This window comes from Sus scrofa, chromosome 17 (assembly GCF_000003025.6).
Source record: "Sus scrofa isolate TJ Tabasco breed Duroc chromosome 17, Sscrofa11.1, whole genome shotgun sequence".
Taxonomy (NCBI): Eukaryota; Metazoa; Chordata; class Mammalia; order Artiodactyla; family Suidae; genus Sus; species Sus scrofa.
Genome location: NC_010459.5, coordinates 53,615,945 through 53,634,105, shown reverse-complemented (window position 1 = coordinate 53,634,105; position 18,161 = coordinate 53,615,945). Strand labels below are relative to the sequence as shown.

The 18,161-nt window shown below is 43.6% G+C and overlaps 1 long non-coding RNA gene across 1 annotated transcript in view; it reads right to left on the bottom strand.

Annotated features, from left to right (window-relative positions):
• LOC110257448 overlaps nucleotides 7,342-18,161 on the bottom strand; it is a 100,365-nt gene continuing 89,545 nt past the window's right edge. Inside the window, exon 3 of the long non-coding RNA XR_002340041.1 lies at nucleotides 7,342-7,420. This is a non-coding gene — a long non-coding RNA (uncharacterized LOC110257448). The remainder of the gene's footprint in view (nucleotides 7,421-18,161) is intronic.

Below are 18,161 nucleotides of genomic sequence, written 5' to 3'. Positions count from 1 at the left end.
CGATGTGACAGGCATACAAGCTGACAGCGGAGTTCTACAATCGTAGGTCTCCCTGGTGTCACCATAAGCCCTTTTCAGGTCAGTTTCAAGTCTCCATTTTCTCTTCCCAATAAGAACTAGAGTAGCTAGCGTTCATCAGGCACTTACCAGCTCAGCACCAGGCTGAGGACTGCACCTGGATTATCTGATTTAATCTTCCCAACAATCCCCAACCCCAAAGTGAAAGAACTATTCCTATATCAGTAACGACTGTCAATTTTCTTCATATTCAAGGGACTCGACTTCCGTTTATACTGGCTTGCTAGAAAAAAAAGAAAGGCTTCCAAAATGACGTCCAAAGAGATGAAAACGACTGGCTAACAAAACTGAAAGGACCCTCCTGCGGCTGGCCTCGGGCAGGGATGGATGGGGACGCTCCAGCAAAAGCATGAGACTCTGTCCATCTCGCAGCTCCGTCTCCTCAACACTAGCTCCCCCACCGTCCCCGTCCCCCCACCCTGCCCCGCCGCCACGTTCTGTCCACCTGGTGCCTCCCAGCAGTGCTTGGTTGTATATGATCCACCCACTTCAGGTTCTGTAGAAAGATCAGATCTCTCTTCTTCCCAACACTGGGATGAAAGTTCTAGAACTGCATCCCACTGGACCAGACAGGGCTCCTGCACACACATCCCTGAACCAGTCCCTGCAGATGGGGGGAAATGGGACACCTGCTCGTTCAGGACTGAGCACACATGATGTAAACACATCACGCTGCCCAGGGAGAAGTCGATGATCTAATCCACGAGGTTCCTGGTTCCCTGGGATGGGGGCCGGGTCGGTCCCAGCCGAACCCCAGGAGTGGAGAGGAGAGCAGTTCCAAGAGAAAACGGGTTTGTCATGAGCTAAAGGGGACAGGGAGCTCAGGGCAGGTAAAGCTAGAGCTATTCATACTACATTCTGTCCCCAGCTCACAAGTGAGGACCCTGGGACTTTTCTTAAATTGAAAAATCATAGCCATTATTTTAAAAATATGAAAATCCAGGTTTCAGGCTTCTCTCAAAAACAAAAACAAAAAACCAGAATCCCAAGAAATGCTGAGCCCACATCCCCACGTGGCAACGACTGGCTTGAATTGAGGGCTCATCCCCTTGAGTGGGGACCTGTCACCAGCTGTCCTGTCGTGGCCCCTGGAAGCTTTGGAATCTGCAGCCCCTTCTTTAATGCTTCCGTGCACAGTCTGTGCTTGGGACAGAAAAGTTCTAGCTATTTTAGCCTAACTTTGCAGTGTTGGGTGGGGGGGGGGGTGAGGGTGGCCGCCCACTCCACCTCCCACCAAAAAGAGCAGCTTCCTTGTGGGACTCAGCTGCTTTCCAGACTTTTTGTCTGCTTTGGGGGTACAGTGGCAGCCACCCGCCTGTATCCCAGATCCAGATGCCCTGTGATTTTGTACAGGACGAGGTCCTGCCATTCTTGGTTCATGCCTGATGTCATCTAATATTCTGTGGACCCTCTGGCCACCATCACACAATGGCCCAAGGGTTTTGAGAAGGTCCAGTGCACACACAACTGCTGGATAAAAGCACTGCTCTTTGTCTTCCTCTTGATCTTTCCAATGTCAACAGACGTTGCCCAAAGTAACCCCCAGGGGCCTGGCTGTCTTGCTTTATCTTGATATCTTTATGATGCCAGGCCTCCCCAACACACACACTTGCCTTTTCATTGTAATCCACCAAAATGGCTCTTAACTGCTACCTGCAAACATACAGATGCTTGAGATGAAGCAGCTCTAGTTAAAATGCTTATAAATTATAAGCGAGGTTAAGCCAGGGCCTGCAGGTGAGTGACAGATATGGATACAAGTTAGGTGTTTGGGATGCTTCTAGGTCTTAGTGTCATTTATAAAGTGTTCTCCAAACTTGCGGGGTAAGAAGGGTCATCTGGAGTGCTTGTTAAAAATACATATTCTCAGAGCCCTCCTCTGGAGTCTCAGAAAATAGGATGGAGCCAGGGGCGGGGGGGACGGGGCAGGGGGGGGGAATGGACCCTGCTTTTCAAAACGTGCCCCAAGTGATTACGATCACCAGGTGAGGCTGGGAAGCATACCCCAGCGCAGTGGATCTCAGAGCTGGCTGAGCCTCGGAGTCACATGAGGAAGCCATCTTTGGGGCTGTGCATCTCAAGGAATCACCTGAGGCTCTTGTAAAAATGAAGATTCTGACTCAGCAGGCCTGGGTGGGGCCCAGTGATGGTTCTGTTGAGACCCCTATAGGACCAGCTACATGATGTCTGAGGCCCAGTGCAAAACGAAAAGGTGGGGCTCCCACACAAAAAAGGAAACCATCTCTTGCTTTCTTGCACAGTCCTTCTTTCCATCGATCATGGTGTTTTCTTATTTGTGGGCTTTTTTTTTTCTTTTTAGGGCTGTGCCTGCAGCATATGCAAGTTCCCAGGCTAGGGAACTAGAGCTACAGCTGCAGGCCTTCACCACAGCCTCCGCAATGTGGGATCCAAGCCACCTCTGCAACCTACACCACAGCTCATGGCAACACCAGATCCCACTGAAAGAGACCAGGGATCGAACCTGCATCCTCATGGTTCCTAGTCAGTTTCTTAAGCCGCTGAGCCTCAATGGGAATTCCCATCTAATTTGTGTTTTAATGTTGTGCTCCCTTGAGATGGGGATGCTGGTGGGGTGAGTCCCCCAGGTCGAGGCCCCTACCATCATTGGGCAGTGCCTGGAAGTGGGCTGCCAGAACCCACCCAGGAAGGCAAACAGATAGCAGAAGGCAGGAACTAGTGGGAGCCAAAGCTCCAAGTCCCTGACATAACTGAAGTAAGTTATGAAGTAAGTCCCGTCGGACTTACAAAGCACAAATTTAAAGATAAGATTAAGGATTTGAAGATGGTGACCAAAAGCATTAAACCTCAAGCGTGATTTCCCCTTCTGAGTGCAGAATCTTCTGGCTCTTCACTGGTTATATGACCAGGAAGCAACCCCAAACCACTGGCATCCATAAAGACCAAGCATTCTCTTTTTTGGTTAATGATCAACAAATATTATTTTTATAAGGTTGTCTTTATAGGTACATGACAAAAATTGAAAGGCTGGAATGACTTTCTTATAAAGAATACCATTATTTGCACTGAGACTAAAGGAGGCAGCATAGAATAGTGGCTAAATGTACTGACCCAAGGCAGACGGGCTGAGGTGAAGACCTGTTTCTATCACTTATTAGCAGCATGACCTCGGCCAAAGTACTTAATTCCCTTGTTCCTCAACTTCCTCACTGGTAAAGATGTGTGATGAAGCTATCAACATACCTACACATAAGAGCCTTATTAAGATGAATACATTAATTTCCATATGGCTAAATATGAGCTTTATTAACACAGAGATAGTAGAGCAAGATTGCCAAACCCTGGGCCCATGGCCCACCACTTGTTTTTATAAATAAAGTTTTATCGGAACACCACTTTGCTCATTTGTGCACCTATGACCTAGGGCTGCTCTCATGCTACCATGACAGAGGTGAGTAGATGCAAGGCTGAAAGATATACCACCCTCTGGCCCTTTACAGGAAAAGTCTGCTGGGAGAATGGACAGAGTGGTTTTCAAGATGTGGTCTTTGGGAGCTCACGGTTCACATAGGTGATTTAACCTTTGATTTGTTTAAACTGCATCTAAGTCCTCTTAAAGTTGTGAAGAATGCACATGCACTCTCAAATGTGTTGTAGATCATCCTGGAACACCACTGAGGCCACCATCCTTCCAATCTGAACAACCAGAATAATTCAATTTTGTGCAGACCTTAGAATAAATCTTCTAACTCTGGGAACATGTTTTGAAGTTCTTGTAAAAGCTACCTTGTTTGATAAGGCGCTAACTCTGCCCTGCTCTTTCTCAAAAGTTCTGGGCTGCACATGTCCACTCCCATAAATTCATACAAGTCAATGCATGGCTATGGCACAGACACTTACTCCAGGTGAAGGTCGGGTGCACCTGCTGAAGGTGGGCACAAGGATACAGGTCACAAGCCATTCAGAAGGACAGTGTTACCTGCTTGTTATAGATAAGGAGCTCATCAGACCACCACCAACTTGATAAGATAAATAGCATTATAATCCCCCTTTGAAACGGGGAAGCCAAGGAGCAGAGTGGTTGCGTAACTTGTGCAACATCACTCAGCTGGTAAATGGTAAAGTCAAGATAGGAACAGGCAATCTGGCACCAGGAAAAACCCTCTAACCAGGGGTTTGCAAATGTTTTCTGTAAAGGGCCATCAGATAGTAAATATTCTCAGTGTTCCATATGGTCTCTGCCACAGCTCCTCAACTCTGCTGTGGCAGCAGAGAGCAGTCACAGACAATATGGAAATAAATGGATGTGGCCGTGTTCCGAGAAAACTTTGACAGAAAACAGGTGATGGGCTGGATTTGGCCCACAGGCTGGGGTTTGCCCACCCCTACTCTAACCGCTACGTTAGAACCACTGCTTCTGATATGCGTTTAGAATAAATAATTATTAATAGTATTGACTCCCATGATGAAAATAAGAACAACTGTGTGTGTCTCTGACTGCACGAAAACAGCCAACTCAAGCTGTCATTTTTTTCCAGAGCTACCTTCATTTCTGAGCTGAAAGGCCTCTTTATGTAATTTCACTTTGCCGCCACCCGAGAAGGGGGCGCTACAGCCAAACCCGCCTCTCCCATGGGATTGAGTCCATCACAGCTACCCGCCGGCTTGACCCCTGCTTTCGAGGAAGACAGGCGTGGGGGTCTGGAGCTGCTCCCGGGACTCGGAAGAGCAGGCTGCTGCCATGCCCACGGCAGTCCTCGGCTCGTGGACGTCAGCCCAACTCTGGGGGCCGGGGATGCCTAAATACGCCCCAGATAATCTTTCAGCAACTAGGAGCCCAGAAAACGGCGATCGGGGCTTTCTGGGCAGGGAGACTTGTGAAGCTTCAGGAAGATTGGCAAAACTCACACGAGAGGGCCTGGCGTGGGGTGGGGGGAGGGATGGCAGCGGAGGGACTCGTAACCCATTACCTGGCAGAGCCAGATTTGCCCCATCGGGAGGACGTCATGCGTCCCTGGATAGGGAGGGACCGAGTATAACGGGAGCCAAGAAAAATCAAGAAAAAAAAAAAAAAAACGCGTTTTCAGATCGAAAAGCAGTGATAAGTCTCCACAGGATCAGTTTTACTCAGTTTTACCCCCTGCGCGTTCCAGAAGCAAACACCAGCCGGCAGTGTATTCTCCTTCCCCCAAAGTTCAAAGGGTGAGATGTGAACACAGCCAGTAAAAAGCCCGGAATGTCTGTGGCTTGTCGGGGTCGTAATTCTTTCCCGCAAAGTTACCTTTCCTGTTTCTATGAATTACTCTTACATTCTTGTAAGAGATATGGTTTGAGGTATTTATGGTGCATTCAATTCTGCTATCATTGATTTATTGAACGAAACCAGCTCAGGGATATGATGGAAAGGCCCTAATTCCCAAAACCTCTTCCATCTCGGCGCACAGAGCATTTTCTGCCCTGTTGGCCTCCCGCAGATGACCAGTGGAGATAAACAGAGGGCACTCCACGCCCTGTTGCAACGTGCGTGGTGATGTGAAGGAATCCATCAGACAAAAGCAGATTATTACCGTGTCTGAGAGAGATCAAACAGTGCTGGCATCCGCACCCACACACGCCTGATTTACAGGCCGGCTGATAAAGTGCTGCAGCTCACTGTCAGGAGAACATGACAACTCCTTGAGCTCTGTGGATAAATTATTGCTGAAGCCCATGATAACATTTCTCCACCTAGCAACCAAACATAACAGGATGTGGCTTTTAGTACTAGGAGCCAAGTGATACAAAGACAAGACGCCCAGGAGCTCTGGAGCTCTGAAAGCACATTCTCAGATGGAATAGGAAAACAGCAGCCTCGTGGCAACATACATGGAATCTACGAGTAATTAATAATTCTGCAGAGGATTCCTAGACCATTCCCATCCAGGCAGGTGCACAGAGGAACCTGTGCTCTTTTATGATGGATATTGCTACAGCGAAGGCATTTTCCCTGAGCACTGCTCTGTGCCAGGAACTGTGCTGAGTGCACAGTGCTGCATCTGAGAGACACTCCTAGGGTGGACCCCGTTATGTGTATGTCTGGTGGTTAACGAAGTCAACCTGGACCACAGAACTGAGCAACACTGACTCCCACACTGAGACCAGTTACCCCTTCTCTGGTTCTCTCTCGATCCCGGTTCCCTGGGACATCAAGGAGAAACCTCGTGTGATATGAGCCTGTCTCGGGCAGCTCTCTCACAACTGACAATCTCTTTTTGACACAGAGAAAAGGCAAGCATACCAAGCTAGATTCTGTGAGGCCAACCTTGTTTGGCTTTTACTCTTTTCATTTTTCATTTTTTAAATCATCATCTTTTGCAAGTGATGCTGGTTTTTCAATGACGGAGGGGGTATCAGTTTAAAATGAATTTGAGACATGAGGGCAGGGAGTTTTTTCTTCTTTGTCCACTGCTGTATCTCCCAAATTTCAACAGTGCCTAGACAAGTAGACAGTCAGTAAATAGCTGTTGAATCAAATTAATTAAATAAAAATCATAAGTGGATGATAGTATAAGTGGTACCGAAATACAGCACAATTTGTGATGAGTGTGAGTGACGGTGTGGAGATAGAGCAAAATATATGAAAGTGATATTTCAACAACTAGTGTTGAGGAACATGGCTATGTACTGTAATCCTAGAAGGTAGGAACTGTTATTTACTTTTTGGATAAAGAAAATGATGCTCTAAGACATTAGGTAACTCATTCAGAATCACAAGCCTACAGAACCTGAGCTCAATCTGAGTGTCGGTCTCAGAAGTGAGCTCTGTGCGGCTCCATCCAGCTTCTTCCCTCTCACTCACAGAACTACACTGTGAAGCAGCCGCCCTGATCCCCTTTCCAAAGGAAAGATAACTGGCTTCATGGAAAACCACCCAAGGTCACATGATGATGTGGCATCACTGGGATTCGAACCCAGGTCTGCTTGGCTGACATTCTCCCCAATGGGACCCTGTCTCCAGAGAAGTCTGTTTCAAATGATTATGCAAGCTGCTGGAAAGCAGATTTTAAATGGCAGCCAATTAAAGCTTTGGGTCACACCTGCCTTGGATGCTCTGGATGTCTTCCAGAGAACAGAACTATCATTCAGGTGGCAAAACAGGAAAATTAGCTCAGCACCTAAATGCATTTGAGATGTCATTTACAGTCCCCAAGAACAGTGGCCAGAGGCAAAATAAGAGCCTCAATGGGGCTTATTTTAGCAACATACAAAGAGACACTTGCACAAATGGAAAGACTGAGTTCTTACCTTTTCCCTGCAGGTATCAAGATAAGCGACTGTTACAGCCAACGAGGAGGAAATCCACGCCTCCTGGGGAAAGCCACGCCTCCTCGGGAGGGAAGAAATGAACAAAAGCACTAAGGATCCCATTAAAGGTGAATCTTCCAAAAGCTGAAGGCATGACTCACACACAAATATAGAATCAACCCGTGGCAAAAATCAGTAACGAGGGAACCAATGTGACGGCAGGAGTGGTTCAAAGGAGGAGGCAAGGAAGGCAGAGTTATATCCTAAGTTGTTCAATAGGATGCTGAAATGAATTTACTAAGAGATTCTAAACTGGACAGTGTCCTATAGTCACTAAACCATAACTTGTGAGGTCTTCTTTTTTCCCAGACAGAAATCTACACGTTAACATATATCCGGTTGCAACTAAACAGCAAATGGCAAAGTGAACACAAGTGCATGCTCCTCCATAGTCAATAACTCTTGGGTGAGTCTGATCACACATAGTGAAAGGACATGGAGTCATCCTTAGCTTTACCTGCAGGTTTTAGATATTTTTTCTTAACAATCTTGATGTACCAGTACAAATGCACCTCCCTAGTGGGTGATGTTGATAATGGGGAGGGTGTGCTCACAAGGGGCACATGGAAAATTGCTGTAACGTCTGTCTCAATTTTGCTCTGAAACTAGAACTTCTCTGAAAAAGTAAAGTCTTTTAAAAGTAAAGTTTAAAAAAAAAGAAGAAGAAGCAAAGGGAAAGACATGGAATATCCTACTTAGGATAAAATGAAAGCAAGCAGAAGGACCACATCGCTTGAGATGACATGACAGTTAGGAAGCATTTGTGCATCCCTCTCCTGCATCAGTCTCCCCCACCTCCATAGTGGGGTTACAAGGACAAGAGTTGAGGTCCAAGCAAGAGGACCATAAACGAAAGAGGCTTGGAAGCAATGATACACACTTGCTCTATCCCAACAAATACACCTGTCCACGGCCATCCCTAACCAACTAGCCTGCTGAGTCACTATGGGTCTTATCTGTGTTTCTGGGTAGAGCACCTGCAAAGACAGAACAAGAGCATACTGGGTGTCTCCAAAGGAGGCTGATTTAAGCTGTCATGCTGTCATTCATTCTGACTTGGTCTTTCCATCCATCTCTAAGTATGACTCTTGATTGTTCCATCAAACATTCCCTCTTGTATTTTTATCATTCTTACAGGTTGCCAACTTACTCTCTATGCTTAACATATTTCATGAATTCCACCTGTGTTCCCTAAGATTCTTCCATATTCATTATTCTTAACACAGCCTGGGCATATCACCTAGACCCCAAAAGCCACTTGCTTATTGACCACTGATGCTTAAAATTTTCCGAGTTTCATTCATCCCATTTGTCTTCTTATCTTGTCTAGCAGATTTGAATATACTGAAATAATACAGCAAACCCACATTACAAAGACCTAAAAGGTTGTGATGAGGGTGAAACAGAGAGAGAGGGATGAAATAAAGAGAGAGGAGTGAAATAAAGAGGAGCGAAATAAGGAGCGAGGAATGGTTAAAAGAAATGTAAGAAAAGTGGGACGCAGGTGTAATTTCTTTAAAACTATGAGACAATTGGGGGAATTGAACTCCGGCTGGATATATGATATCAAGAAATTACCGTACATTTTAGACGTGAAAATTATATTTTTAGGTGTGAAGAAATAGAGTCTTTATGTCTTAGAAATGCATACTGAGGTATTTATGGATGAAATTACATGATATCTGAAGTTTGCTTCAAAATGAGCCAATGTTTTGCAATTTAGATCAACAAATAGTTCCTGAGCTTATGCTAAGCAGAATTTTGCAAACTGAGAATTATGACTCATTAGTAAGTAAATTGGTTTGGTGGGCTTTGGCCAGAACATGTGAATAAGGAATAGAAGAGAACAGAATAAAAAAATATCGTTGTGTGTGGCATTCTGTCATTGAAAATCTTGTTCCATGAAACTTTTGTTTCAATTCTGCCTCTGCATGCGTGTGTGTGTGTGTGTGTGTGTGTGTGTGTGTGTGTCTGTTATGAACATACATTAACATATCATGGTATAAAATGTATTTCTTGCTGTGGGTTACAGTTAATGAGGTTTGAAGATCACAGGTGAAAGCAGAGTCCTGATTCCTGATGGGCACAGCAGATACAAGAAGAATAAGATGTGGTTTCCACTTTACCAAAGAGGCAGATGTAAATAGGCAAATAGTGTGGCATGCTAAGAGTTCTGCTAGCAATGAGGTCGAGGATGGTGGGAAGACAGAAGCAGCACTGATAGACTCTGGCATGGGCTTCTCAAAACAGGTAACACGTGAAATGGGTGCTGAAAGATGAAGAGGGTGAAAAAGGCATCTCTCCGGAAGGGAACAAAGTAGCACAGAGGTGTAAACACACACATGGTATATTGGGCAAAAGAAAGTAATTTGGTGAGGCTGTGATCCAGCTAGGAAATGATGATATAGAGCAGTATGTGAGGGAGTGGGTTCTGAGTGTGCTTCATTCTCCCTAAAAACCCAGTGGTGATGGCTCCTCATCTGCTTTCCAGGACCTCTCCCAAATTCCTTTCCTCTTTTAACAAGATGTCCACTTGCCACATCAAAGTCAGAGTCCTCAAGCCCCCTTGATGCCTTATTTTTGGTGAAGGGCACTGTTGGCACTGCACACTAATGCCTTTGTATCATTTCTGAGCCCTGGTCCTCCGGCTTTTGGGTGCTGCAGCTTCTAGGTGTCACCTCTACTCTCCTGGAAGACTGCTCTCTGACTTCAGAGAGCTGGATGTGCTGGAAGGTAGCAGCTCATAGCCAATGACTGGCTGGTGTGGGAATATGAAACTGGCTCAAACTGAGATCAACTTGGAAGCACCACCTACATTCCATGGTTCCCCTGTGGGGTCAGGCTCCCGTTTCCCTCTAGGGGACTTTGCCTGAAATCTCTCCTTTCCTGGTTTCCCCTGGAAGCACATCCCTACTAAATCACTTGCACATAAACTCTTGTCTTGGGGTTTTGCTCCAGCAGAACTGGAACTAATGAACATCCCACAGACAAAGACTCGCAAGGCTCTTTCAACTCTCCGTTTTCTACTTGCAGTAATCTAGGTTTATACATAGTTTGTTGTATAGTTTGCTGCAGCAGGTTTCTACTTTGGTTTGCTTTTATTTAATTCATTTATCCATAAAATAGTATTGTGCCTCTACTACATTCCAGGCACTGCTGCTCTCTACTTAAATTCATCTTCTATTAATTTGTCTTGAAACATCGTTTTCATAAAGGCACCTTGCTGATCAAAACCTTCCAGGGGCTCCCAATCACCTCAAGGGGTTTTTCCTGAGGCTCGAGTCATTTCCTTTATAAAGGTAAATATATCCATATTCTCAGGGATCCTCAATGTAATTTTAAAAATTCATTATAATTTCATTTCAACATGTATAAACATAAAACTAGTTATAAACTCCTTATACTGACAACTTTGATATAACTATAAATCCAGAATAAATTTTCAAATTATATTCAGACACCACTACAAAACCAATAAAATTTAAATTCTAAGCATTAATTTAATGTGACAGATGATGTTATTTTGCTGGAACAAAATCGCTGATATTTGGTTTAATAGTGGAAGGATGTAATCTCAGGTTTGTCTGTATATTTAATCTGTTTCTGTATTTCAACTTCAATAATGCTAATGTAAGGAACAGCCATTCTCATAAGAATGCTGTCCAAAATTGTATATTAATCACTGAAATTTTTTATTTCTAATTCAGGATATTCGGAACCAAAATCTGCCTAAGAGTAACCCTTGCACTTCAGTTGTTTTAAAGTGTGTACTGGCAACTCTGCAGAACCATTGTGTTCACTTAAAGATAGGTCAGCCCTGTGTTGTTCTGGGAAATTTCATCAAATAAATACTTATTCCAATGCTTTGGAATCAAGATCAGGCTAAGCTTCCTCGAAGCAAACCTGAGACAAAGATGTGGCTACAGGGGTTTATTTCAGAAGTGATCTTAGTAACCACTGGTAAGCAATGTGGGTTTGTGATACAGAGAAGAAAAGGAAATTAATACAGCATGCAGTGATAAGCAAGTTACTGCTGCAGGCAACTAGGGCACAGTGCCACTGGAAACCTCAGAACCAGCCCACTGAGAAGTGAGGCAACTGGAGTATTTATCCTCCAATTCCCATCTGTCATTGGTGAATGGCTGTTCCCCACACTAACTCCCCAACACATCTGGCCTGCAAGAGAAAGCCCCTAAGCAAAGGCTCAGAGGTGTTTGTAGCTCATGCCTGGGCATGTGCAAGAACCATGAGTGCCAACCAGATGTGGGCAGGGCACCGACAGCATCTGTCTAGAGGCAGATTATTTCTTCCTTGGGTGCTACCAGCTGTACTGTCCAATATCAAAAGGTTTCAAGTTTAAGTTCCACAGTGAGATCTGCTCACGCATGTAGGGCGCTCACACTGTAGGAAAGGTCTGCTATGTCCATCCTCCCGGATGCTGAGGACAGACCCCACTGCCACAGTTTTTCTCTGTGCAAACAACTGCAAGATCCTTATGCATTCAGCTGCTGTGCATCGTTTCGCCTCCATGTGGTGAGACCCTCACAAGACAGCACATAGTGAAAGGGTTGGTTTTCCATCACATGCTCATGATATTTTCTAATTATCATTACAATTTAGAAAATAAAAGTAAAGTTTCAGGAATCCCCCGGTGGCCTAGCCCTTAAGGATCCTGTGTTGGCACTGCTGTGGATTGGGTCACTGCTGTGGCATGGGTTCGATCCCTGGTCCAGGAACTTCTGCATGCCACAGGTATGGCAAAAAAAAAAAAAAGGTAAAGGTTCATAGAGAACTTCATAACCCCTGACAATAAGTGCTGGGACCCCTAAGGTGGCAGGAGAGGGACCGGGGGTGGAATGAAGGAAGGTCCAGAGAAAAGCTTTCCTTCTACATAAGGGTGTAGCTAGCCTGAAACTCAAGGCCCATTCAAGTCCACTCTCAAGCTCCCTTCACACACTTCTCATGGTCAAACTGATCTATCAGCAATGTGATGAACACAGCTTACACCTGCCACCGCAAGATTCACGGACCTTTCTGCCTGCCTTCAATTCATCCGGACCTGAGTCCCACTGAAAGGCCAGCGTTCCCAGGTTGCTCTAGCTCATGACAAATTCACGGCTCCTGATTCTCACTTGCCAATTAACCACATGCTGCCTTCTCCTGCCCTTGGTCTTGCATTGTTTTTTAACATTTCATATGTTCACATCACATATCTCCAACTAGGCGGTGACATCTAGTGAGACTGAGCCAACACACCTCGATGGAAGAATGCGGATTCTGCAATTCCTCCACCCACCAGCTCATGGACACGGGCTCAGCTGTGTACTAGTCATGAACTTGAGCCCCCATTTCTCCATCCGTAAAGAGAGACCTGGTAACTTCCTCACGGGGCTGTTGTATGGATACATAGCTGAAAGCATTTTGCAGAACTGTCTACAATCGAGCAGGTACCCGATAAAAAAAAAGCTCCCTTTCTGACTGCGAAAATGTGTGTTTTCATTGCATGGTTCTTTCCGACAGCCTTGAGAAAGTTCCAGTATTATCTTCAAGGTCTGGCCCACCCTAGTGATGAGTTGAGAGACCTTTAGTTTCACTATGATTTGCTTATAATCTAAACAGCCTGAAAACACAATTTTATAAGACACTCTTCTGGGGGAGAAAACATCTGGATCTCTCTCATCTTTCTCTTAAAAACTTTCCTGTCTGTGCCCATAGAAAGATAAGGAATTGATAAAGAGATTCTCATGGTCATGGTTACATTCTGTTGATAAGAAACTTCTTTATTTGGTTGAAACAGATGTTCAGCTAAGAAACTGTTTGTGGGTGCAAACTCCATCCCACAAGCATGTTACTGATTCACGTGGAGTGGCCATGGAGCCAGGATAGTCCAGACTCAGGTCTTTCCTCATCGTGGGCAAAGAGAATTAAGAAACTTGGTTTCCATGACCTTAACAACCAATGGCAAGCGTTAAGAATTCTATGACGCCAACTCAGTAATCGTTCATGATTTTTTTTTGTTTGTTTTGCTTTGTTTTCTATCTAATTATAGACTGTTGAATTTTGCCTCATATGATGCTGTCAACTTGGCCTCATTCACAAGATCAAGACTTAGGGTTCCACCTGTTGTAACCCAAACAACCCAGCCATTGGGCACACCATCCGTCAGGGGCCCTGAAGGAAATATTTTAAAGTCATTTGTGTTTCTTCAAAGGATCAATAACAAAACTACAACTAATAACAGGCAACTTTTAAGAGGAGGGTCTCCTTGCACACACAAGTTTTTAAATCTACACTATGTGACAGTCTCCTGCTTTTTGGAGATGAAAACCAGAAGCAGCAGGAGGTGTCCACAGTTTACTGAGTATTTATATCATTTAAACAGCAGACAAAAAAAAAAATTCCTTCTAAATGGGATGAGCCTTTGAAGTTGGGGCCATGAGGACTTACAGGTGAACTGGGTGCGTGATCAGCAATAGAAGTCTATCCATGAGATACTAAGGTGTTACATTAACACTGACTCTTCAACTGGGGCCTGTAGTTGAAAAGCAGCTAAGCATTAAATGACAGAGGTAAGCTTTTCTTTTACAATAAGGTTGTCGGTCCCTGGGGTTCCTTCTATTCTAGATACTCTCCCAATGTCCTCTTCCAATAGTCTCCAAAACCTTGCAAAGAGTTTTCATGGACATATACTTTGAAAAGGTTTGCTTTCAGATGGCCAGTTTTGTTAAGTTTGTCCTGATGGAATTAGCGCCATCCTGTGGCAGCATTTTCTTCCTTTTATTTTCAAATAATGCCCATGTGTTAGCTGCAAGTAACAAAAAAACACAACACATAGGCCTATCTTTTTCAGGTAACAAGAAATTCAAGGGGGGACACTTCTGAGCTGCTTCAGTTGCACATGTTATCAGCAAGAAACAAAGCTTCCACGCCTCACTTCTTCATCCTTGGAATGTGTATTTTAGCCTCATCAAAATTGATGGCTGCTCAGTCTCCAGGCATCATATCTGTGTTCTAGGAAAAAAATAGGGGCATAAAGAATATGCTAATTGGGTCCAAATATTTTTGTAAAACCTTTCCTGGAACCCCTGCTGCTCAAATCTCACTAGATAAAACCGGGCTGTCCCTTATTCAAGGAGGTCTTGGATGTAAGTAATGCAGTTGGGCGTATTTCTTCCCTCCAAAAAAAAAAAAAATCAGAATTTTATTAGTACTAAAGAAGGGAATATAGGTAATATCCAGGCAAGCAGCAATGTCTTTCCTATCAGGGTCCACGGATGAGAGTCATCTCTGAACAGAAAGTCACTTGCATTAAACATACTAAAGCACGATGTGTCTTTTTCTGGAAACACGTCTACTTTCAACGAGGTCATAATCAGAATTGGCCAAAACGTCAAAACAGGAACATTAACTTGGTTGAAGTCAATCTGCCTCCGCCATCAGTGAAGTAATGAACTTTGGATTGTATTGCCTTTCCTGGAGTCATGAATATACCCCTGAAAATATTTTATTTAAATTTAAATTGCTCTTTTCCATCATAAGGCAAGTTCTTTCTTAAAACCACTTGCTTTAAAAGCAAGATCTTCTGGGTTGTATCTGATCATCCCACTGTCTTCCATTTTTAAGTTAGAGTTCTGTTCTTCTAAAAAAGAATATTGGCCACCTGAAATCAAGGCCAAGAAAGCAGCAAGCTTCAAAAAAAATCACATTTTTTCTCCCCCCCCCAACTAGATTATTCAATTCATTTCTTTGCTCTTCGCTGTGTTCCAGACACTCACCACAGGATCTGAATGTAAAGGACAGGTAATGAGTGCCTTGCAAACAAATATATGTATTTAAAATAAAAATTATTTTTTTCCTAAAAGCATTATTATTATTAGAACTCAACATAAATGTAAAAAAAAACAAACATGAACCAGAAAAACATCAAAATCTCAATCACCTTAATCTGAAAAGGCATTAGATAAAATTCAGGATTACATTCTGAATGAACAACAAAGACAAACTCTTAATAAACTTGAGGTAAAAGTGAACCTCTGAAACATAATGAAGACTATTTTCTTAAAACAACAGACAAGATCACCCTAAAAACCCTAGCAGCCATCCATTAAAATCAGAAGCAGGAGAGAAAAAGAAAAGAAGCCTCTTCTCGCCAATATTATTAACCATTTTTTTTTAAATCTGGCTAACGAAGTTAGACTAGAAAATAATTCTCAATACAACTGTTGGAAAGAATAAGACAAAAATATTGGCTGGTTATAGGACCATCTTATAGAAAACTCAAGAGAATCAATGCAAAAACAACTAGAAATAAAAGTTCAGTAAGTTGATGAGTTACAGAAGAAATGTTGAGACTATGCCAGCAATAATCAGAAAATGTTTGTGGAGTTCCCCTCGTGGCACAGTGGTTAACAAATCTGACTAGGAACCATGAGGTTGCGGATTCGATCCCAGCCCCTGCTCAGTGGGTTAAGGATCCGGCGTTGCCGTGAGCTGTGGTGTATGTAGGTTGCAGACGCGGCTCGGATCCCGCGTTGCTGTGGCTCTGGCGTAGGCCAGCGGCTACAGCTCCGATTCGACCCCTAGCCTGGGAACCTCCATATGACGCAGGAGCGGCCCAAGAAATGGCAAAAAGACAAAAAAAGAAAAGAAAAAGAAAATGTTTGTGATATAATGTTGATGAAAAATGCAGGCTTTCACATACACATGAATACACACAAACGACCATCTCTATATTGCTATAAAATGATAAGAGAGTTATAGACATTGACAGACAGAGGTAAGTAAATGACTTGATCTCTCCAGTGTTGGATGAACAGCGCTAAATCAGAAGTTCCCTGCTTCTGTTCACCTATTAGCATTCCACAGAGCAGCGCATGTAAGAGAAAGTAACCAAGGTGGTCAATGCAGGGCACAGGAGCATGTACAACCCAGACCCTGGGCCAGGGCCCCATTTTGGAGCCACTTGATTCCTCCACCCACGGTACCTTAACAAAGACGCCTCTCTTAGTCAACGCTCACACAGGTGTACACTCTACAATAGTTTCAACTCATCTAAACAATAACCACCGGCTGTGTTGAGCTGTCCTTTGAAAGTGGATTTTGTACGTGGTGCACAGCTTTTATTTTATGGGAGGTCATCCTAAGTCCACCCTCCAAACCTGGTTTAAATCAATCCAGACCGAGAGTCAGAAAGTTAATTTTATTTCCATTGATATATCAAAGCTTAAGAGGAACTACACTAAAACATTTTTAATGGGATTAGAGATTTTTTTTATCTTTATGCTTTTTTATCTTCAGTTTTTCGACAATGCATAGGTATTACTGTAGATTTTTTAAGCTTTTTTTTTTTTTTACTCTGCTTTTTACAGCCACACTTGCAGCTTATGGCCACAGCCACAGTGACACAGGATCCAAGCTCCATCTGTGACCTTAACACCAGATCCTTAACCCATTGAATGAGGCCAGGGATTGAACCTGCATCCTCACAGACACTGTGCTGGGTTATTAACTCACCAAGCCACAAAGTCAACTCCTTTTTTTTTCTAAGTCTTAATTCAACCCTTTTAACAAATCTTTCGTTTCCCAGGACATATCTCAAATCTCAAATCTTCAAAATAGGAGTTCCCTTCATGGCTCAGCAGTTAACGAACCCAACTAGAATGCATTCAACTCCTGGCCTCGCTCAGTGGTTAAGGATCCAGCGTTGCCATGGCTGTGGTGTAGCCCAGCAGCTGTAGCTCCGATTTGACCCCTAGCCTGGGAACCTCTATATGCCGTGGATGTGGCCCTGGAAAGACAGAAAAAAAAAAAAAAAATCTTCAAAATATATCTCATGTCTGGGCCCATGGTTTTCTCCAGTCCAAGGCATTGCCATTTTCTTCCTGGGCAACTACACTGAACCCCAGGTTCATCTCTTGCTGCAATCAGTTCTTTCATCCAACACAGATCAAAAGAGACCTCGTGCAGGAAGTCTGTACAAGCTGACAGGAAGGAAACATGAGTGAGTGGGCAACTGTAGGTAGAGGAAGGGCTATGGGTTCTGCCCGATGGACGTGAGACCAGAATGACCACGATCTTTCAGTTCCCAGTTCCAAGCCGCACTCATCAATTCCCTCTCCCCTAGCATAATTTCCATACATCCCTGAGCCAATCAAACAGCTGTCTAAAACAACCAGCCAATGAGCAAAGACCAGAAATTTTGAAACAGCAGAGTCATAAGTGAGGACAAAGAATAAGGTGAGGTGACAGGTATTCTCAGATCTGAATAGACACCCCCCGAACAACTACAGCCTGGGTAAGAATTGAGTGTACAATTAGGCAACATTTAAATCAGTTCAAAGTTATAAATGAACCAATAAATGTATCTGGGGAAATTGGGAAGAGGATGCGATTTCAAGTTAAAACCACTCAGTAAAACAAATTGGAGATTTTTTAACTTTTAATTTAATTAACGTTTATTTCTCAATGTATAATTGTGTGAATGATTAATTAAAACAATATGTGTCAAAAATACCATAAGTGAAAATAAAAGGCAAACTGCCTTTGATATGTGATAAACAGCACAATCTGAATAAAAGGGGCACTCTGACTTACTGTCAACTAGGAAAAGAATGCCTCCTTTTGGAAAGTGGGCAAAGAATATGAGCAGACAATTTATAAAAGAAAAAACACATGTGGCAAATAAACATGAAAAGGCTCAAATTTATCTGTAGTCGATAACTGCAAAATAAAAGAATGTGAATAAAATTGGCAAATCTGAA